The following is a 22,082-nucleotide window of genomic DNA, read 5'->3' on the forward strand; positions in this document are numbered from 1 at the left end:
TCAGACACTGTCCTTTCCCCATCTGGGACTGGGTGGTGCAGTGGGTCAGACACTGTCCTTTCCCCATCTGGGACTGGGGGGTGCAGTGGGTCAGACACTGTCCATTCCCCCTCTGGGACTGGGTGGTGCAGTGGGTCAGACACTGTCCTTTCCCCCTCTGGGACTGGGTGGTGCAGTGGGTCAGACACTGTCCTTTCCCCCTCTGGGACTGGGCGGTGCAGTGGGTCAGACATTGTCCTTTCCCCCTCTGGGACTGGGTGGTGCAGTGGGTCAGACACTGCCCTTTCCCCCTCTGGGACTGGGTGGTGCATTGGTTCAGACACTGTCCTTTCCCCCTCTGGGACTGGGTGGTGCAGTGGGTCAGGCACTGCCCTTTCCCCCTCTGGGACTGGGTGATGCAGTGGGTCAGACACTGTCCGTTCACCCTCTGGGACTGATTGGTGCAGTGTGTCAGACACTGTACTTTTCCCCTCTGGGACTGGGTGGTGCAGTGGGTCAGACTCTGTCCTTTCCCCCCTGGGACTGGGTGGTGCAGTGGGTCAGACTCTGTCCTTTGCCCCTCTGGGACTGGGTGGTGCAGTGGGTCAGACACTTTCCCTTCCGCATCTGCAACTGGGTGGTGCAGATTGTCAGACACTGTCCTTTCACCCTCTGGGAATGGGTGGTGCAGTGGATCAGACACAGTCCTTTCCCCCTCTGGGATTGGGTGGTGCAGTGGGTCAGACACTGTCCTTTCCCCCTCTTAGACTGGGTGGTGCAGTGGATCAGACACTGTCCTTTCACCCTCTGGGACTGGGTGGTGCAGTGGGTCAGACACTCCCCTTTCCCCCTCTGGGACTGGATGGTGCAGTGGGTCAGACACTGTCCTTTCCCCCTCTGGGACTGGATGGTGCAGATTGTCAGACACTGTCCTTTCACCCTCTGGGAATGGATGGTGCAGTGGGTCAGAAACTGGCCTTTCCCCCTCTGGCACTGGGTGGTGCAGTGGGTCAGACACTGTCCTTTCCCCCTCTGGGACTGGGTGTTGCAGTGGGTCAGACATTGTCCCTTCCCCCTCTGGGACTGGGTGGTGCAGTGGGTCAGACACTGTCCTTTCCCCCTCTGGGACTGGGTGGTGCAGTGGGTCAGACATTGTCCATTCCCTCTCTGGAACTGGGTGGTGCAGTCGGTCAGACACTGTCCTCTCACCCTCTGGGACTGGGCGGTGCAGTGGGTCAGACACTGTCCTTTCCCTCTCTGGGACTGAGCGGTGCAGTGGTTCAGGCAGTGTCCTTTCCCCCTCTGGGACTGGGTGGTGCAGTGGGTCAGACAGTGTCCTTTCCCCCTCTGGGACTGTATAGTGCAGTGGGTCAGACAATGCCCTTTCCCCCTCAGGGACTAGGTGGTGCAGTGGGTCAGACACTGTTCTTTCACTCTCGGGGACTGGGTGTGCACTGGGTCAGAAAATGTCCTTTCACCCTTTGGGACTGGGTGGTGCAGTAGGTCAGACACTGTTCTTTCACTCTCGGGGACTGGGTGTGCACTGGGTCAGAAAATGTCCTTTCCCCCTCTGAGACTGGGCGGTGCAGTGGGTCACACACTGTCCTTTCCCCCTCTGGGACTGGTTGGTGCAGTGGGTCAGACACTGTCCTTTCCCCCTCTGGGACTGGGTGGTGCAGTGGGTCAGACACTGGCCTTTCCCCCTCTGGGACTGGGCGGTGCAGTGGGTCAGACACTGTCCTTTCCCCCTCTGGGACTGGGTGGTGCAGTGGGTCAGACACTGTCCTTTCCCCCTCTGGGACTGGGCGGTGCAGTGGGTCAGACATTGTCCTTTCCCCCTCTGGGACTAGGTGGTGCAGTGGGTCAGACACTGTCCTTTCCCCCTCTGGGACTGGGTGGTGCAGTGTGTCAGACACTGTCCTTTCCCCCTCTGGGACAGGGTGGTGCAGAGAGTGAGACATTGTCTGTTCCCCCTCTGGGACTGGGCGGTGCAGTGGGTCAGACAATGCAATACAATACAATACAATACAATACAAATCGCTTTATTGGCATGATAAGGTACATCTTATGTTGCCAAAGCATCAAAATACATTTATGGTTGAACACATAAACGCGGTTCCATTCATACAGTGTATAAACAGGTATATCCCTGAGTTTATAAATATATTTTCGCCTTGTTTATATATACTCTTGTCTTAGTTTACTGGTTGTCCCTCTGTTCATGGCAAGCTGTAACATAGTGTGCCGCCAGTGTTACACAGCTTCTCTCCTCCCCCAGTAGGAATGGGAGTTTTTGGTTGTCAGTCAGATTTCTGAATTCAGGGCATATTTCTGAGAATTTTTGATAGAAATTCTCTCTGATGCCCTGATATTTTCCACAGGCTGTGAGGAAGTGCATCTCTGTCTCAACTACTCCCTGACTGCAGTGAGAGCATATCCTGTCTTCTCTTGGCAGCCTGGTCTGCCTGTGTCTGCCTTTTTCGATCGCTAGGCTATGTTCGCTAAGTCTGTACCTTGTCAAGGTTCTTCTCAGTTTGTTATCCTTTACCATGGTCAGGTAATCAGCTATGTTGTATTGTCTGTTTAGGGCCAAGTAGCAATTGAGTTTGCTTTGGGTTTTTGTTGTTTCTGCCCAATATGACAGATATTTTTCCTTTTGCTTAGCGACGATTGTGTTGGGTCGAATTCTTTGTGTTACCCTGTCACTGTCCTGGGACTGGTTATTGTTAGTATTGTTATTAGTTACTTTATTGAGTCCCAGGACTAGTTGACTGAGGGTATTCTTCTTTATGGTCAGCTCTTGGCATTTCAGGGCGTCGTAGTGATAGCATTGGGGGTTGCTCATTTGTAGGTGATTCCAAAATTTGGTGGCTCTTTTTTGGATAGTGATTGTTAATGGGTATTGGCCTAGTTCCGCCCTGCATGCGTTGTTTACTGTTTTCCTTTGAGTCCGGAGGATACTTTTACAGAATTCCGCATGTAGGATCTCAATTGGGTGTTTGTCCCATTTTGCAAAATCTTGTTGTGTTAGTGGTCCCCAGACCTCACTGCCATAGAGTGCAATTGGTTCAATTACTGATTTGAAAATTTTGAGCCAAATGCTAATTGGGATTTCTATTTGGATTGATTTTTTGATGGCATAGAAAGCCCTTCTTGCTTTCTCTTTCAGTTCGTTCACAGCCAGTTTGAAGTATCCCATAGAACTGATTTTTAAGCCCAAGTATGTGTAGTGAGTGGTTTGTTCAATTTTGGTTGTTCCTACTGTGAAATTTATTGTGGGTCCATGTTGTTTGGATCTTTGCTGGAACACAAGGACTTTGGTTTTTTGGGGATTTATTGTCAGGGCCCAAGTCTGGCAGTACGACTCCAGCAGGTCCAGGTTCTGCTGTAGACCCTCCTTAGTTGGTGACAGCAGAACCAGGTCGTCGGCATAGAGGAGGAATTTTACCTTGGATTCATATAGGGTGAGGCCGGGTGCTGTAGATTGTTCAAGTAGTTTTGCCAATCCATTAATGTAAATATTAAAGAGTGTCGGTGAGATTGGCGAGCCCTGCGTCACCCCCCGCCCCTGTGGGAAGTATTTTGTTTGTTTGTCTCCAATTTTAACTGCACATTTATTGTTTGTATACATTGATTTAATTACATCATATGTTTTACCTCCTACCCCGCTTTCGATAAGTTTCAGGAATAAACCGTCATGCCAGATGGAGTCGAAAGCCTTCTGGAAATCTACAAAGCATGCGTAGATTTTGCTTTTGTTATGGTGAATGTGTTTGTCAATTAGGGTCTGTAGGGTGAAGATATGATCGGATGTTCTATAGTTTGGCAGGAATCCAATTTGGCTTTTACTCAAGACATTGTGCTCTTCAAGGAAGTTTATAAGTCTTTTGTTTATGATGCTACAGAATACCTTCCCCAGGTTACTGTTTACACAGATGCCTCGATAGTTGTTTGGGTCGATTTTGTCCCCACTTTTGTATATGGGTGTTATGAGTCCTTTGTTCCAGATGTCAGGGAAATAACCGACACTCAGAACCAAGTTGAAGAGTTTTAGGATAGCCAGTTTCAGTTTGTCGTCTGCGTGTTTAATCATCTCGTTTAGTATGCCCTTTCCCCCTCTGGGACTGGGTGGTGCAGTGGGTCAGACACTGTCCTTTCCCCCTCTGGGACTGGGTAGTGCAGTGGTTCAGACACTGTCCTTTCTCCCTATGGGAGTGGGTGGTGTGGTGTGTCAGACACTGTCCTTTTCTCCCTCTGGGACTGTGTGGTGCAGTGGGTCAGACACTGCACTTGCACCCTCTGGGACTGGGCGGTGCAGTGGGTCACACACTGTCCTTTGCTTCTCTGGGAATTGGTGGTGCAGTGGGTCAGACACTGTCATTACCCCCTCTCGGACTGGGCGGTGCAGTGGGTCAGACACTGTCCTTTCCGCCTCTCGGACTGGGTAGTGCAGTGGGTTAGATACTGTCCTTTCACCCTCTGGGACTGGGTGGTGCAGTGGGTCTCACACTGTCCTTTCCCTCTCTGGGAATGGGTGGAGCAGAGGGTGAGACACTGTCCTTTCCCCCTCTGGGATTTGGTGGTGCAGTGGGTCAGACACTGTCCTTTCCCTCTCTGGGCCTGGGTGTTGCAGTGGGTCAGACACTGTCCTTTCACCCTCTGGGACTGAGCGGTGCATTGGGTCAGACACTGTCCATTCCCCCTCTGGGCCTGGGTGTTGCAGTGGGTCAGACACTGTCCTTTCCCTCTCTGGGAATGTGTGGTGCAGTGGGTCAGACACTGTCCTTTCCCTCTCTGGGACTGGGTGGTGCAGTGGGTCAGACACTGTCCTTTCCCCCTCTGGGACTGGGTGGTGCACTAGGTCAGACACTGTCCTTTCCCCCTCTGGAATTGTGTGGTGCAGTGTGTCAGACACTGTCCTATCCCCCTCTGGGACTGAGTGGTGCAGTGTGTCAGACACTGTCCCTTCCGCATGTGGGGCAGAGTGGTGCAGATTGTCAGACACTCCCCTTTCCCCCTCTGGGACTGGATGGTGCAGTGGGTCAGACTCTGTCCTTCTCTGCTCTGGGACTGGGTGGTGCAGTGGGTCAGATACAGTCCTTTCCCCCTCTGGGATTGGGTGGTGCAGTGGGTCAGACACTGTCCTTTCCCCCTCTGGGACTGGGCGGTGCAGTGGGTCAGACACTGTCCTTTCCCTCTCTGGGACTGGGTGGTGCAGTGGGTCAGACACTGTCCTTTCCCCCTCTGGGACTGGGTGGTGCAGTGGGTCAGACATTGTCCATTCCCTCTCTGGGACTGGGTGGTGCAGTGGGTCAGACACTGTCCTTTCCCCCTCTGGGACTGGGTGGTGCAGTGGGTCAGACACTGTCCTTTCCCCCTCTGGGACTGGGTGGTGCAGTGGATCAGACACTGTCCTTTCCCGCTCTGGGACTGGGTAGTGCAGTGGGTCAGACACTGTCCTTTCCCTCTATGGGAATGGGTGGTGCAGTGGGTCAGACACTGTCCTTTCCCTCTCTGGGACTGGGTGGTGTAGTGGGTCAGACACTGTCCTTTCCCCCTCTGGGACTGGGTGGTGCAGTGTCTCACACACTGTCCTTTCCCCCTCTGGGACTGGGTGGTGCAGTGGGTTAGACACTGGCCTTTCCCCCTCTGGGACTGGGTGGTGTAGTGGCTCAGATGCTGTCCTTTCCCCCTCTGGGACTGGATGGTGCAGTGGGTCAGACTCTGTCCTTCTCTCCTCTGCGACTGGTTGGTGCAGTGGATCAGACATTGTCCTTTCCCCCTCTGGGACTGGGTGGTGCAGTGTGTCAGACACTGTCCTTTCCCCCTCTGGGACTGGATGGTGCAGATTGTCAGACACTGTCCTTTCACCCTCTGGGAATGGGTGGTGCAGTGTGTCAGACACTGGCCTTTCCCCCTCTGGGACTGGGCGGTGCAGTGTGTCAGATTCTGTCCTTTCCCCTTCTGGGACTGGGTGGTGCAGTGGGTCAGACACTGTCCTTTCCCCCTCTGGGACTGGGTGGTGCAGTGTGTCAGACACTGTCCTTTCCCCTTCTGGGACTGGGCGGTGCAGTGGGTCAGACATTGTCCTTTCCCCCTCTGGGACTAGGCGGTGCAGTGGGTCAGACACTGTCCTTTCCACCTCTGGGACCGGGTGATGCAGTGGGCCAGACACTGTCTGTTCCCCCTCTGGGACTGGGTGGTGCGCTGGGTCGGACATTGTACTTTTCCCCTCTGGGAATGGGTGGTGCAATGGGTCAGATTCTGTCCTTTCCCCCTCTGGAATTGGGTGGTGCAGTGGGTCAGACACTGTTCTTTCCCCCTCTGGGACAGTGTGGTGCGGTGGGTCAGACCCTGTCCTTTCCCCCTCTGGGACTGGGTGGTGCAGTGTGTCAGACTCTGTCATTTCCCCCTCTGGGACTGGGTGGTGCAGTGGGTCAGACACTGTCCTTTCCCCCTCTGGGACTGGGTGGTGCAGTGGGTCAGAATCTGTCATTTCCCCCTCTGGGACTGGGTGATGCAGTGGGTCAGACACTGTCGTATCCCCCTCTGGGACTGGGTGGTGCAGTGGGTCAGACTCTGTCCTTTCCCCCTCTGGGACTGGGCGGTGTCGTGGGTCAGACTCTGTCCATTCCCCCTCTGGGACTGACGGTGTTGTGGGTCACACTCTGTCCTTTCCCCCTCTGGGACTGGGCGGTGTCGTGGGTCAGAATCTGTCCTTTCCCCCTCTGGGTATGGATGGTGCAGTGGGTCAGACACTGTCCTTTCCCTCTCTGGGACTGGGTAGTGCAGTGTGTCAGACACTGTCCTTTCCCCCTCTGGGACTGGGTGGTGCAGTGTGTCAGACACTGTCCTTTCCACGTCTGGGACTGGGTGGTGCAGTGGGTCAGAAATTTTCCCTTCCGCATCTGCGATTGCGTGGTGCAGATTGTCAGACACAGTCCTTTCACCCTCTGGGAATTGGTGGTGCAGTGGGTCAGACACTGGCCTTTCCCCCTCTGGGACTGGGTGGTGCAGTGGGTCAGGCATTGTCCTTTCCCCCTCTGGGACTGAGTGGTGCAGTGGGTCAGACACTGCCCTTTCCCCCTCTGGGACTGGGTGGTGCAATGGTTCAGACACTGTCCTTTCCCCCTCTGGGACTGGGTGGTGCAGTGGGTCAGACACTGTCCTTTCCCCCTCTGGGACTGGGTGGTGCAGAGGGTCAGACATTGTCCTTTCACCCTCTGGGACTGGGCGGTGCCGTGGGTCAGACACTGTCCTTTCCCCCTGTGGGACTGGATGGTCCGGTGGATCAGACACTGTCCTTTCACCCTCTGGGAGTGGGTGGTGTGTTGGGTCAGACTGTCTCCTTTCCCCCTCTGGGACTGGATGTTGCAGTGGGTCAGATTCTGTCATTCTCTGCTCTGGGACTGGGTGGTGCAGTGGGTCAGGCACAGTCCTTTCCCCCTCTGGGACTGGGTGGTGCAGTGGGTCAGACACTGTCCTTTCCCCCTCTGGGACTGGATGGTGCAGATTGTCAGACACTGTCCTTTCACCCTCTGGGAATGGATGGTGCAGTGGGTCAGACACTGGCCTTTCCCCCTCTGGCACTGGGTGGTGCAGTGGGTCAGACACTGTCCTTTCCCCCTCTGGGAATGGGTGGTGCAGTGGGTCAGGCTCTGACCTTTCCACTTCTGGGACTGAGTGGTGCAGTGGGTCAGACACTGTCCTTTCCCCCTCTTGGGCTGGGCGGTGCAGTGGGTCAGACACTGTCGTTTCCCCCTCTGGGACTGGGTGGTGCAGTGTCTCAGACACTGTCCTTTCCCCCTCTGCGATTGGGTGGTGCAGATTGTCAGACACTGTCCTTTCCCCCTCTGGGACTGGGTGGTGCAGTGGGTTAGACACTGGCCTTTCCCCCTCTGGGACTGTGTGGCTTAATGTCTCAGATACTGTCCTTTCCCCCTCTGGGACTGGATGGTGCAGTGGATCAGACATTGTCCTTTCCCCCTCTGGGACTGGGTGGTGCAGATTGTCAGACACTGTCCTTTCACCCTCGGGGAATGGGTGGTGCAGTGGGTCAGACACTGGCCTTTCCCCCTCTGGGACTGGGTGGTGCAGTGTGTCAGACACTGTCCTTTCCCCCTCTGGGACTGGATGGTGCAGATTGTCAGACACTGTCCTTTCACCCTCTGGGAATGAGTGGTGCAGTGGGTCAGACACTGGCCTTTCCCCCTCTGGGACTGGGCGGTGCAGTGTGTCAGACACTGTCCTTTCCCCTTCTGGGACTGGGCGTTGCAGTGGGTCAGACATTGTCCTATCCCCCTCTGGGACGAGGTGATGCAGTGGTTCAGACACTGTCCTTTCCCCCTCTGGGACTGGGTGATGCACTGGGCCAGACACTGTCCCTTCCCCCTCTGGGACTGGGTGGTGCGGTGGGTCGGACAATGTACTTTTCCCCTCTGGGACTGGGTGGTGCAATGGGTCAGATTCTGTCCTTTCCCCATCTGGGATTGGGTGGTGCAGTGGGTCAGACACTGTTCTTTCCCCCTCTGGGACAGTGTGGTGCAGTGGGTCAGACCCTGTCCTTTCCCCCTCTGGGACTGGGTGCTGCAGTGGGTCAGACTCTGTCATTTCCCCCTCTGGGACTGGGTGGTGCAGTGGGTCAGACACTGTCCTTTCCCCCTCTGGGACTGGGTGGTGCAGTGGGTCAGAATCTGTCATTTCCCCCTCTGGGACTGGGTGATGCAGTGGGTCAGAATCTGTCATTTCCCCCTCTGGGACTGGGTGGTGCAGTGGGTCAGACACTGTCCTTTCACCCTCTGGGAATGGGTGGAGCAGAGGGTCAGACATTGTCCTTTCACCCTCTGGGACTGGGCGGTGCCGTGGGTCACACACTGTCCTTTCCCCCTGTGGGACTGGATGGTCCAGTGGGCCAGACACTGTCCTTTCACCCTCTGGGAGTGGGTGGTGTGTTGGGTCAGACACTGTCCTTTCCCCCTCTGGGACTGGGTGGTGTAGTGGGTCAGACACTGTCCTTTCCCCCTGTGGGACTGGATGGTCCGGTGGGCCAGACACTGTCCTTTCACCCTCTGGGAGTGGGTGGTGTGTTGGGTCAGACACTGTCCTTTCCCCCTCTGGGACTGGATGGTGCAGTGGGTCAGAATGTGTCCTTTCCCCCTCTAGGACTGGGTGGTGCAGTGCGTCAGACACTGTCCTTTCCCCCTCTGGGACTGGGTGATGCAGTGGATCAGACATTGTCCGTTCCCCCTCTGGGACTGGTTGGTGCAGTGTGTCAGACACTGTACTTTTCCCCTCTGGGACTGGGTGGTGCAGTCGGTCAGACTCTGTCCTTTCCCCCCTGGGACTGGGTGGTGCAGTGGGTCAGACTCTGTCCTTTGCCTCTCTGGGACTGGGTGGTGCAGTGGGTCAGACACTGTCCTTTCCCCCTCTTGGACTGGGTGGTGCAGTGGGTGAGACACTGTCCTTTCACCCTTTGGGACTGGGTGGTGCGGTGTGTCAGACTCTGCCCTTTCCCCCTCTGGGACTGGGTGGTGCAGTGGGTCAGACTCTGTCCTTTCCCCCTCTGGGACTGGTGGTGCAGTGGGTCAGACACTGTCCTTTCCCCCTGTGGGACTGGGTGGTGCAGTGGGTCAGACTCTGTCCTTTCTCCCTCTGGGACTGGGCGTTGTCGTTGGTCAGACTCTGTCCATTCCCCCTCTGGGACTGGGCGGTGTCGTGAGTCAGACTCTATCCTTTCCCCCTCTGGGACTGGGTGGTGTCGTGGGTCAGACTCTGTCCTTTCCCCCTCTGCGACTGGGTGGTGCAGATTGTCAGACACTGTCCTTTCACCCTCTGGGAATGGGTGGTGAAGTGGATCAGACACTGTCCTTTCCCCCTCTGGGACTGGGTGGTGCAGATAGTCAGACAGTGTCCTTTCCCCCTCTGGGACTGGTTGGAGTGGTGGGTCAGACACTGTCCTTTCCCCCTCTTAGACTGGGTGGCGCAGTGGGTCAGACACTATCCTTTCACCCTCTGGGAGTGGGAGATGCAGTGGGTCAGACACTGTCCTTTCCCCCTCTTCGACTGGGTGGTTCACTGGGTCAGACACTGTCCTTTCCCCCCTGGGACTGGGTGGTGAGATGGGTCAGAAACTGTCCTTTCCCCCTCTGGGACTGGGTGGTGCAGTGTGTCAGACACTGTCCTTTCCCTCTCTGGGACTGGGCGATGCAGTGGGCCAGACACTGTCCTTTCCCCCTCTGGGAGTGGGTGGTGTGGGGTGTCAGACACTGTCCTTTCCGCCTCTGGGACTTGGCGGTGCAGTGTGTCAGACACTGTCCTTACCCACTCTGGGACGGTGTGGTGCTGTGGGTCACACTCTGTCCTTTCCCCTTCTGGGACTGGGTGGTGCAATGGGTCAGACGCTGTCCTTTCCCCCTCTGGGATTGGGAGGTGCCGTGGGTCAGACACTGTCCTTTCCCCCTCTGGGACTGGATGGTACAGTGGGTCAGACACTGTCCTTTACCCCTCTGGGCCTGGGTGGTGCGGTTGGTCAGACACTGGCCTTTCCCCCTCTGGGACTGGGTGGTGCAGTAGGTCAGACACTGTCCCTTCCGCATCTGGGACTGGGTGGTGCAGTGGATCAGACACTGTCCTTTCCCTCTCTGGGACTGGCTGGTGCAGTGGGTCAGGCACTGCCCTTTTCCCCTCTGGGACTGGGTGGTGCAGTGGGTCAGACACTGTCCTTTCATCCTCTGAGACTGCGCGGTGCAGTATGTCAGACACTGTCCTTTCACCCTCTGAGACTGGGTGGTGCAGTGGATCAGACACTGTCCTTTCCCTCTCTGGGACTGGGTGGTGCATGGGTCAGACACTGTCCTTTCCCCCTCCGGGACTGGGTGGTGCAGTGGGTCAGAATCTGTCCTTTCACACTCTGGGACTGGGTGCTGCAGTGGGTCAGACACTGTCCTTTCATACTCTGGGACTGGGCGGTGCAGTGGGTCAGACACTGTCCTTTCCCTCTCTGGGACTGAGTGGTGCACTGGTTCAGACACTGTCCTTTCCCCCTCTGGGACTGGGTGGTGCAGTGGGTCAGACAGTGTCCTTTCCCCCTCTGGGACTGGATGGTGCAGTGGGTCAGACAATGCCCTTCCCCCCTCAGGGACTAGGTGGTGCAGTGGGTCAGACACTGTCCTTTCACCCTCTGGGACTGGGTGGAGCAGTAGGTCAGACACTGTCCTTTCACCCTCGGGGACTTGGTGTGCAGTGGGTCAGAAAATGTCCTTTTCCCCTCTGAGACTGGGCGGTGCACTGGGTCACACACTGTCCTTTCCCCCTCTGGGACTGGGTGGTGCAGTGGGTCAGACACTGTCCTTTCCCCCTCTGGGACTGGGTGGTGCAGTGGGTCAGACACTGTCCTTTCCCCTTCTGGGACTGGGTGGTGCAGTGGGTCAGACTCTGTCCTTTCCCCCTCTGGGACTGGGTGTTGCAGTGGGTCAGACTCTGTCTTTTCCCCTCTGGGACAGGGTGGTGCAGATTGTCAGACACTGTCCTTTCCCCCTCTGGGACTGGATGGTGCAGTGGGTCAGACACTGTCCTTTCCCTCTCTGGGACTGGGTAGTGCAGTGTGTCAGACACTGTCCTTTCCCCCTCTGGGACTGGGTGGTGCAGTGTGTCAGACACTGTCCTTTCCACGTCTGGGACTGGGTGGTGCAGTGGGTCAGACACTGTCCTTTACCCCTCTGGGACTGGGTGGTGCAGTGGGTCAGACACTTTCCCTTCCGCATCTGCGACTGGGTGGTGCAGATTGTCAGACACTGTCCTTTCACCCTCTGGGAATGGGTGGTGCAGTGGATCAGACACTGACCTTTCGCCCTCTGGGACTGGATGGTGCAGATTGTCAGACACTGTCCGTTCACCCTCTGGGACTGGGTGGTGCAGTGGGTCAGACACTGGCCTTTCCCCCTCTGGGACTGGGCGGTGCAGTGAGTCAGACACTGTCCTTTCCCCCTCTGGGACTGGGTGGTGTAGTGGGTCAGACACTGTCCTTTCCCCCTCTGGGACTGGGTGGTGCAGTGGGTCAGACATTGTCCTTTCCCCCTCTGGGACTGGGTGATGCAGTGGGTCAGACACTGCCCTTTCCCCCTCTGGGACTGGGTGGTGCAATGGTTCAGACACTGTCCTTTCCCCCTCTAGGACTGGGTGGTGCAGTGGGTCAGACACTGTCCTTTCACCCTCTGGGACTGGGTGGAGCAGAGGGTCAGACAGTGTCCTTTCCCCCTCTGGGACTGGGTGGTGCAGTGGGTCAGACACTGTCCTTTCACCCTCTGGGACTGGGTGGAGCAGAGGGTCAGACACTGTCCTTTCACCCTCTGGGACTGGGTGGTGCCGTGGGTCACACACTGTCCTTTTCCCCTGTGGGACTGGATGGTCCGCTGGGTCAGACACTGTCCTTTCACCCTCTGGGAGGGGTGGTGTGTTGGGTCAGACACTGTCCTTTCCCCCTCTGGGACTGGGTGGTGTAGCGTGTCAGAATGTGTCCTTTCCCCCTCTGGGACTGGGTGGTGCAGTGGATCAGACACTGTCCGTTCCCCTCTGGGACTGGTTGGTGCGGTGTGTCAGACACTGTATTTTTCCCCTCTGGGACTGGCTGGTGCAGTGGGTCAGACTCTGTCCTTTCCCCCCTGGGACTGGGTGGTGCCGTTGGTCAGACACTCTCCTTTCCCTCTCTGGGACTGGGTAGTGCAGTGTGTCAGACACTGTCCTTTCCCCCTCTGGGACTGGGTGGTGCAGTGTGTCCGACACTGTCCTTTCCCCCTCTGGGACTGGGTGGTGCAGTGGGTGAGACACTGTCCTTTCCCCCTCTGGGACTGGTGGTGCAGTGGGTCAGACACTGTCCTTTCCCGCTGTGGGACTGGGTGGTGCAGTGGGTCAGACTCTGTCCTTTCCCCCTCTGGGACTGGGCGTTGTTGTTGGTCAGACTCTATCCATTCCCCCTCTGGGACTGGGCGGTGTCATGAGTCAGGCTCTATCCTTTCCCCCTCTGGGACTGGGTGGTGTCATGGGTCAGACTCTGTCCTTTCCCCCTCTGGGACTGGGTGGTGCAGTGGGTCAGACACTGTTCTTTCCCCCTCTGGGACTGGGAGGTGCAGTGGGTCAGACACTGTCCTTTCCCCCTTTGGGACTGGGTGGTGCAGGGTCAGACACTGTCCTTCCCCCTCTTGGACTGGCTGGTGCAGTGGGTCAGACTCTGTCCTTTCCCCCTCTGGGACTTGGTGGTGCAGTGGGTCAGACTCTGTCCTTTCCCCCTCTGGGACAGGGTGGTGCAGATAGTCAGACACTGTCCTTTCCCCCTCTGGGACTGGTTGGAGCGGTGGGTCAGACACTGTCCTTTCCCGCTCTGGGACTGGGTAGTGCAGTGGGTCAGACACTGTCCTTTCCCTCTCTGGGACTGGGTGGTGTAGTGGGTCAGACACTGTCCTTTCCCCCTCTGGGACTGGGTGGTGTAGTGGGTCAGACACTGTCCTTTCCCCCTCTGGGACTGGGTGGTGCAGTGTCTCACACACTGTCCTTTCCCCCTCTGGGACTGGGTGGTGCAGTGGGTCAGACACTGTCCCTTCCGCATCTGGGACTGGGTGGTGCAGATTGTCAGACACCGTCCTTTCCCATCTGGGACTGGGTGGTGCAGTGGGTTAGGCACTGGCCTTTCCCCCTCTGGGACTGGGTGGTGTAGTGGCTCAGATGCTGTCCTTTCCCCCTCTGGGACTGGATGGTGCAGTGGGTCAGACTCTGTCCTTCTCTCCTCTGCGACTGGTTGGTGCAGTGGATCAGACATTGTCCTTTCCCCCTCTGGGACTGGGTGGTGCAGTGTGTCAGACACTGTCCTTTCCCCCTCTGGGACTGGATGGTGCAGATTGTCAGACACTGTCCTTTCACCCTCTGGGAATGGGTGGTGCAGTGTGTCAGACACTGGCCTTTCCCCCTCTGGGACAGGGCGGTGCAGTGTGTCAGATTCTGTCCTTTCCCCTTCTGGGACTGGGTGGTGCAGTGGGTCAGACACTGTCCTTTCCCCCTCTGGGACTGGGTGGTGCAGTGTGTCAGACACTGTCCTTTCCCCTTCTGGGACTGGGCGGTGCAGTGGGTCAGACATTGTCCTTTCCCCCTCTGGGACTAGGTGGTGCAGTGGGTCAGACACTGTCCTTTCCACCTCTGGGACCGGGTGATGCAGTGGGCCAGACACTGTCCATTCCCCCTCTGGGACTGGGTGGTGCGCTGGGTCGGACATTGTACTTTTCCCCTCTGGGACTGGGTGGTGCAATGGGTCAGATTCTGTCCTTTCCCCCTCTGGGATTGGGTGGTGCAGTGGGTCAGACACTGTTCTTTCCCCCTCTCGGACAGTGTGGTGCGGTGGGTCAGACCCTGTCCTTTCCCCCTCTGGGACTGGGTGGTGCAGTGTGTCAGACTCTGTCATTTCCCCCTCTGGGACTGGGTGGTGCAGTGGGTAAGACACTGTCCTTTCCCCCTCTGGGACTGGGTGGTGCAGTGGGTCAGACACTGTCGTATCCCCCTCTGGGACTGGGTGGTGCAGTGGGTCAGACTCTGTCCTTTCCTCCTCTGGGACTGGGCGGTGTCGTGGGTCAGACTCTGTCCATTCCCCCTCTGGGACTGGCGGTGTTGTGGATCACACTCTGTCCTTTCCCCCTCTGGGACTGGGCGGTGTCGTGGGTCAGACTCTGTCCTTTCCCCCTCTGGGACTGGGTGGTGCAGTGGGTCAGACACTGTTCTTTCCCCCTCTGGGACTGGGAGGTGCAGTGGGTCAGACACTGTCCTTTCCCCCTTTGGGACTGGGTGGTGCAGGGTCAGACACTGTCCTTCCCCCTCTTGGACTGGGTGGTGCAGTGGGTCAGACTCTGTCCTTTCCCCCTCTGGGACTTGGTGGTGCAGTGGGTCAGACTCTGTCCTTTCCCCCTCTGGGACAGTGTGGTGCAGATAGTCAGACACTGTCCTTTCCCCCTCTGGGACTGGTTGGAGCGCTGGGTCAGACACTGTCCTTTCCCGCTCTGGGACTGGGTAGTGCAGTGGGTCAGACACTGTCCTTTCCCTCTATGGGAATGGGTGGTGCAGTGGGTCAGACACTGTCCTTTCCCTCTCTGGGACTGGGTGGTGTAGTGGGTCAGACACTGTCCTTTCCCCCTCTGGGACTGGGTGGTGCAGTGTCTCACACACTGTCCTTTCCCCCTCTGGGACTGGGTGGTGCAGTGGGTCAGACACTGTCCCTTCCGCATCTGGGACTGGGTGGTGCAGATTGTCAGACACCGTCCTTTCCCCATCTGGGACTGGGTGGTGCAGTGGCTCAGATGCTGTCCTTTCCCCCTCTGGGACTGGATGGTGCAGTGGGTCAGACTCTGTCCTTCTCTCCTCTGCGACTGGTTGGTGCAGTGGATCAGACATTGTCCTTTCCCCCTCTGGGACTGGGTGGTGCAGTGTGTCAGACACTGGCCTTTCCCCCTCTGGGACTGGGTGGTGTAGTGGCTCAGATGCTGTCCTTTCCCCCTCTGGGACTGGATGGTGCAGTGGGTCAGACTCTGTCCTTCTCTCCTCTGCGACTGGTTGGTGCAGTGGATCAGACATTGTCCTTTCCCCCTCTGGGACTGGGTGGTGCAGTGTGTCAGACACTGTCCTTTCCCCCTCTGGGACTGGATGGTGCAGATTGTCAGACACTGTCCTTTCACCCTCTGGGAATGGGTGGTGCAGTGTGTCAGACACTGGCCTTTCCCCCTCTGGGACAGGGCGGTGCAGTGTGTCAGATTCTGTCCTTTCCCCTTCTGGGACTGGGTGGTGCAGTGGGTCAGACACTGTCCTTTCCCCCTCTGGGACTGGGTGGTGCAGTGTGTCAGACACTGTCCTTTCCCCTTCTGGGACTGGGTGGTGCAGTGGGTCAGACATTGTCCTTTCCCCCTCTGGGACTAGGTGGTGCAGTGGGTCAGACACTGTCCTTTCCACCTCTGGGACCGGGTGATGCAGTGGGCCAGACACTGTCCGTTCCCCCTCTGGGACTGGGTGGTGCGCTGGGTCGGACATTGTACTTTTCCCCTCTGGGACTGGGTGGTGCAATGGGTCAGATTCTATCCTTTCCCCCTCTGGGATTGGGTGGTGCAGTGGGTCAGACACTGTTCTTTCCCCCTCTGGGACAGTGTGGTGCGGTGGGTCAGATCCTGTCCTTTCCCCCTCTGGGACTGGGTGGTGCAGTGTGTCAGACTCTGTCATTTCCCCCTCTGGGACTGGGTGGTGCAGTGGGTCAGACACTGTCCTTTCCCCCTCTGGGACTGGGTGGTGCAGTGGGTCAGAATCTGTCATTTCCCCCTCTGGGACTGGGTGATGCAGTGGGTCAGACACTGTCGTATCCCCCTCTGGGACTGGGTGGTGCATTGGGTCAGACTCTGTCCTTTCCTCCTCTGGGACTGGGCGGTGTCGTGGGTCAGACTCTGTCCATTCCCCCTCTGGGACTGGCGGTGTTGTGGGTCACACTCTGTGCTTTCCCCCTCTGGGACTGGGCGGTGTCGTGGGTCAGAATCTGTCCTTTCCCCCTCTGGGACTGGATGGTGCAGTGGGTCAGACACTGTCCTTTCCCTCTCTGGGACTGGGTAGTGCAGTGTGTCAGACACAGTCCTTTCCCCCTCTGGGACTGGGTGGTGCAGTGTGTCAGACACTGTCCTTTCCACGTCTGGGACTGGGTGGTGCAGTGGATCAGACATTTTCCCTTCCGCATCTGCGATTGCGTGGTGCAGATTGTCAGACACAGTCCTTTCACCCTCTGGGAATGGGTGGTGCAGTGGATCAGACACTGTCCTTTCCCCCTCTGGGACTGGATGTTGCAGATTGTCAGACACTGTCCGTTCACCCTCTGGGAATTGGTGGTGCAGTGGTTCAGACACTGGCCTTTCCCCCTCTGGGACTGGGCGGTGCAGGGTGTCAGACACTGTCCTTTCCCCCTCTGAGACTGGGTTGTGCAGTGGGTCAGACTCTGTCCTTTCCCCATCTGGGACTGGGGGGTGCAGTGGATCAGACACTGTCCTTTCCCCCTCTGGGACTGGGTGGTGCAGTGGGTCAGACACTGTCCTTTCCCCCTCTGGGACTGGGTGGTGCAGTGGGTCAGGCATTGTCCTTTCCCCCTCTGGGACTGAGTGATGCAGTGGGTCAGACACTGCCCTTTCCCCCTCTGGGACTGGGTGGTGCAGTGGATCAGACACTGTCCTTTCCCCCTCTGGGCTGGGTGGTGTAGTGGGTCAGACACTGTCCTTTCCCCCTCTGGGACTGGGTGGTGCAGAGGGTCAGACATTGTCCTTTCACCCTCAGGGACTGGGCGGTGCCGTGGGTCAGACACTGTCCTTTCCCCCTGTGGGACTGGATGGTCCGGTGGATCAGACACTGTCCTTTCACCCTCTGGGAGTGGGTGGTGTGTTGGGTCAGACTGTCTCCTTTCCCCCTCTGGGACTGGATGTTGCAGTGGGTCAGACTCTGTCATTCTCTGCTCTGGGACTGGGTGGTGCAGTGGGTCAGGCACAGTCCTTTCCCCCTCTGGGACTGGGTGGTGCAGTGGGTCAGACACTGTCCTTTCCCCCTCTGGGACTGGATGGTGCAGATTGTCAGACACTGTCCTTTCACCCTCTGGGAATGGATGGTGCAGTGGGTCAGACACTGGCCTTTCCCCCTCTGGCACTGGGTGGTGCAGTGGGTCAGACACTGTCCTTTCCCCCTCTGGGAATGGGTGGTGCAGTGGGTCAGGCTCTGACCTTTCCACTTCTGGGACTGGGTGGTGCAGTGGGTCAGACACTGTCCTTTCCCCCTCTTGGGCTGGGCGGTGCAGTGGGTCAGACACTGTCCTTTCCCCCTCTGGGAATGGGTGGTGCAGTGTCTCAGACACTGTCCTTTCCCCCTCTGCGATTGGGTGGTGCAGATTGTCAGACACTGTCCTTTCCCCCTCTGGGACTGGGTGGTGCAGTGGGTTAGACACTGGCCTTTCCCCCTCTGGGACTGGGTGGCTTAGTGTCTCAGATACTGTCCTTTCCCCCTCTGGGACTGGATGGTGCAGTGGATCAGACATTGTCCTTTCCCCCTCTGGGACTGGGTGGTGCAGATTGTCAGACACTGTCCTTTCACCCTCTGGGAATGGGTGGTGCAGTGGGTCAGACACTGGCCTTTCCCCCTCTGGGACTGGGTGGTGCAGTGTGTCAGACACTGTCCTTTCCCCCTCTGGGACTGGATGGTGCAGATTGTCAGATACTGTCCTTTCACCTTCTGGGAATGGGTGGTGCAGTGGGTCAGACACTGGCCTTTCCCCCTCTGGGACTGGGCGGTGCAGTGTGTCAGACACTGTCCTTTCACCCTCTGGGAATGGGTGGTGCAGTGGGTCAGACACTGTCCTTTCCCCTTCTGGGACGAGGTGATGCAGTGGGTCAGACATTGTCCTTTCCCCCTCTGGGACGAGGTGATGCAGTGGGTCAGACACTGTCCTTTCCGCCTCTGGAACTGGGTGATGCACTGGGCCAGACACTGTCCCTTCCCCCTCTGGGACTGGGTGGTGCGGTGGGTCGGACAATGTACTTTTCCCCTCTGGGACTGGGTGGTGCAATGGGTCAGATTCTGTCCTTTCCCCCTCTGGGATTGGGTGGTGCAGTGGGTCAGACACTGTTCTTTCCCCCTCTGGGACAGTGTGGTGCAGTGGGTCAGACCCTGTCCTTTCCCCCTCTGGGACTGGGTGCTGCAGTGGGTCAGACTCTGTCATTTCCCCCTCTGGGACTGGGTGGTGCAGTGGGTCAGACACTGTCCTTTCCCCCTCTGGGACTGGGTCGTGCAGTGGGTCAGAATCTGTCATTTCCCCCTCTGGGACTGGGTGATGCAGTGGGTCAGAATCTGTCATTTCCGCCTCTGGGAATGGGTGGAGCAGAGGGTCAGACATTGTCCTTTCACCCTCTGGGACTGGGCGGTGCCGTGGGTCACACACTGTCCTTTCCCCCTGTGGGACTGGATGGTCCGGTGGGCCAGACACTGTCCTTTCACCCTCTGGGAGTGGGTGGTGTGTTGGGTCAGACACTGTCCTTTCCACCTCTGGGACTGGGTGGTGTAGTGGGTCAGACACTGTCCTTTCCCCCTGTGGGACTGGATGGTCCGGTGGGCCAGACACTGTCCTTTCACCCTCTGGGAGTGGGTGGTGTGTTGGGTCAGACACTGTCATTTCCCCCTCTGGGACTGGATGGTGCAGTGGGTCAGAATGTGTCCTTTCCCCCTCTGGGACTGGGTGGTGCAGTGCGTCAGACACTGTCCTTTCCCCCTCTGGGACCGGGTGATGCAGTGGATCAGACATTGTCCGTTCCCCCTCTGGGACTGGTTGGTGCAGTGTGTCAGACACTGTACTTTTCCCCTCTGGGACTGGGTGGTGCAGTGGGTCAGACTCTGTCCTTTCCCCCCTGGGACTGGGTGGTGCAGTGTGTCAGACACTGTCCTTTCCCCCTCTCGGACTGGGTGGTGCAGTGGGTCAGACTCTGTCCTTTCCCCCTCTGGGACTGGGTCGTGCAGTGGGTCAGACACTGTCCTTTCCCCCTCTGGGACTGGGTGGTGCAGTGGGTGAGACACTGTCCTTTCACCCTTTGGGACTGGGTGGTGCGGTGTGTCAGACTCTGCCCTTTCCCCCTCTGGGACTGGGTGGTGCAGTGGGTCAGACTCTGTCCTTTCCCCCTCTGGGACTGGTGGTGCTGTGGGTCAGACACTGTCCTTTCCCCCTGTGGGACTGGGTGGTGCAGTGGGTCAGACTCTGTCCTTTCTCCCTCTGGGACTGGGCGTTGTCGTTGGTCAGACTCTGTCCATTCCCCCTCTGGGACTGGGCGGTATCGTGAGTCAGGCTCTATCCTTTCCCCCTGTTAGACTGGGTGGTGCAGTGGGTCAGACACTATCCTTTCACCCTCTGGGAGTGGGAGATGCAGTGGGTCAGACACTGTCCTTTCCCCCTCTTCGACTGGGTGGTTCACTGGGTCGGACACTGTCCTTTCCCCCCTGGGACTGGGTGGTGAGATGGGTCAGACACTGTCCTTTCCCCCTCTTGGGCTGGGCGGTGCAGTGGGTCAGACACTGTCCTTTCCCCCTCTGGGACTGGGTGGTGCAGTGTCTCAGACACTGTCCTTTCCCCCTCTGCGATTGGGTGGTGCAGATTGTCAGACACTGTCCTTTCCCCCTCTGGGACTGGGTGGTGCAGTGGGTTAGACACTGGCCTTTCCCCCTCTGGGACTGGGTGGCTTAGTGTCTCAGACACTGTCCTTTCCCCCTCTGGGACTGGGTGGTGCAGATTGTCAGACACTGTCCTTTCACCCTCTGGGAATGGGTGGTGCAGTGTGTCAGACACTGTCCTTTCCCCCTCTGGGACTGGATGGTGCAGATTGTCAGACACTGTCCTTTCACCCTCTGGGAATGGGTGGTGCAGTGGGTCAGACACTGGCCTTTCCCCCTCTGGGACTGGGCGGTGCAGTGGGTCAGACACTGTCCTTTCCCCTTCTGGGACTGGGCGGTGCAGTGGGTCAGACATTGTCCTTTCCCCCTCTGTGACGAGGTGATGCAGTGGGTCAGACACTGTCCTTTCCCCCTCTGGGACTGGGTGATGCACTGGGTCAGACACTGTTCTTTCCCCCTCTGGGACAGTGTGGTGCAGTGGGTCAGACCCTGTCCTGTCCCCCTCTGGGACTGGGTGCTGCAGTGGGTCAGACTCTGTCATTTCCCCCTCTGGGACTGGGTGGTGCAGTGGGTCAGACACTGTCCTTTCCCCCTCTGGGACTGGGTCGTGCAGTGGGTCAGAATCTGTCATTTCCCCCTCTGGGACTGGGTGATGCAGTGGGTCAGAATCTGTCATTTCCGCCTCTGGGAATGGGTGGAGCAGAGGGTCAGACATTGTCCTTTCACCCTCTGGGACTGGGCGGTGCCGTGGGTCACACACTGTCCTTTCCCCCTGTGGGACTGGATGGTCCGGTGGGCCAGACACTGTCCTTTCACCCTCTGGGAGTGGGTGGTGTGTTGGGTCAGACACTGTCCTTTCCACCTCTGGGACTGGGTGGTGTAGTGGGTCAGACACTGTCCTTTCCCCCTGTGGGACTGGATGGTCCGGTGGGCCAGACACTGTCCTTTCACCCTCTGGGAGTGGGTGGTGTGTTGGGTCAGACACTGTCATTTCCCCCTCTGGGACTGGATGGTGCACTGGGTCAGAATGTGTCCTTTCCCCCTCTGGGACTGGGTGGTGCAGTGCGTCAGACACTGTCCTTTCCCCCTCTGGGACCGGGTGATGCAGTGGATCAGACATTGTCCGTTCCCCCTCTGGGACTGGTTGGTGCAGTGTGTCAGACACTGTACTTTTCCCCTCTGGGACTGGGTGGTGCAGTGGGTCAGACTCTGTCCTTTCCCCCCTGGGACTGGGTGGTGCAGTGTGTCAGACACTGTCCTTTCCCCCTCTCGGACTGGGTGGTGCAGTGGGTCAGACTCTGTCCTTTCCCCCTCTGGGACTGGGTCGTGCAGTGGGTCAGACACTGTCCTTTCCCCCTCTGGGACTGGGTGGTGCAGTGGGTGAGACACTGTCCTTTCACCCTTTGGGACTGGGTGGTGCGGTGTGTCAGACTCTGCCCTTTCCCCCTCTGGGACTGGGTGGTGCAGTGGGTCAGACTCTGTCCTTTCCCCCTCTGGGACTGGTGGTGCTGTGGGTCAGACACTGTCCTTTCCCCCTGTGGGACTGGGTGGTGCAGTGGGTCAGACTCTGTCCTTTCTCCCTCTGGGACTGGGCGTTGTCATTGGTCAGACTCTGTCCATTCCCCCTCTGGGACTGGGCGGTATCGTGAGTCAGGCTCTATCCTTTCCCCCTCTGGGACTGGGTGGTGTCGTGGGTCAGACTCTGTCCTTTCCCCCTCTGCGACTGGGTGGTGCAGATTGTCAGACACTGTCCTTTCACCCTCTGGGAATGGGTGGTGAAGTGGATCAGACACTGTCCTTTCCCCCTCTGGGACTGGGTGGTGCAGATAGTCAGACAGTGTCCTTTCCCCCTCTGGGACTGGTTGGAGCGGTGGGTCAGACACTGTCCTTTCCCCCTGTTAGACTGG

Source organism: Somniosus microcephalus, unplaced genomic scaffold, assembly GCF_052327205.1.
Source record: "Somniosus microcephalus isolate GS21.2 unplaced genomic scaffold, FLI_Smic_1.0 unresolved_chr1, whole genome shotgun sequence".
NCBI lineage: Eukaryota > Metazoa > Chordata > Chondrichthyes > Squaliformes > Somniosidae > Somniosus > Somniosus microcephalus.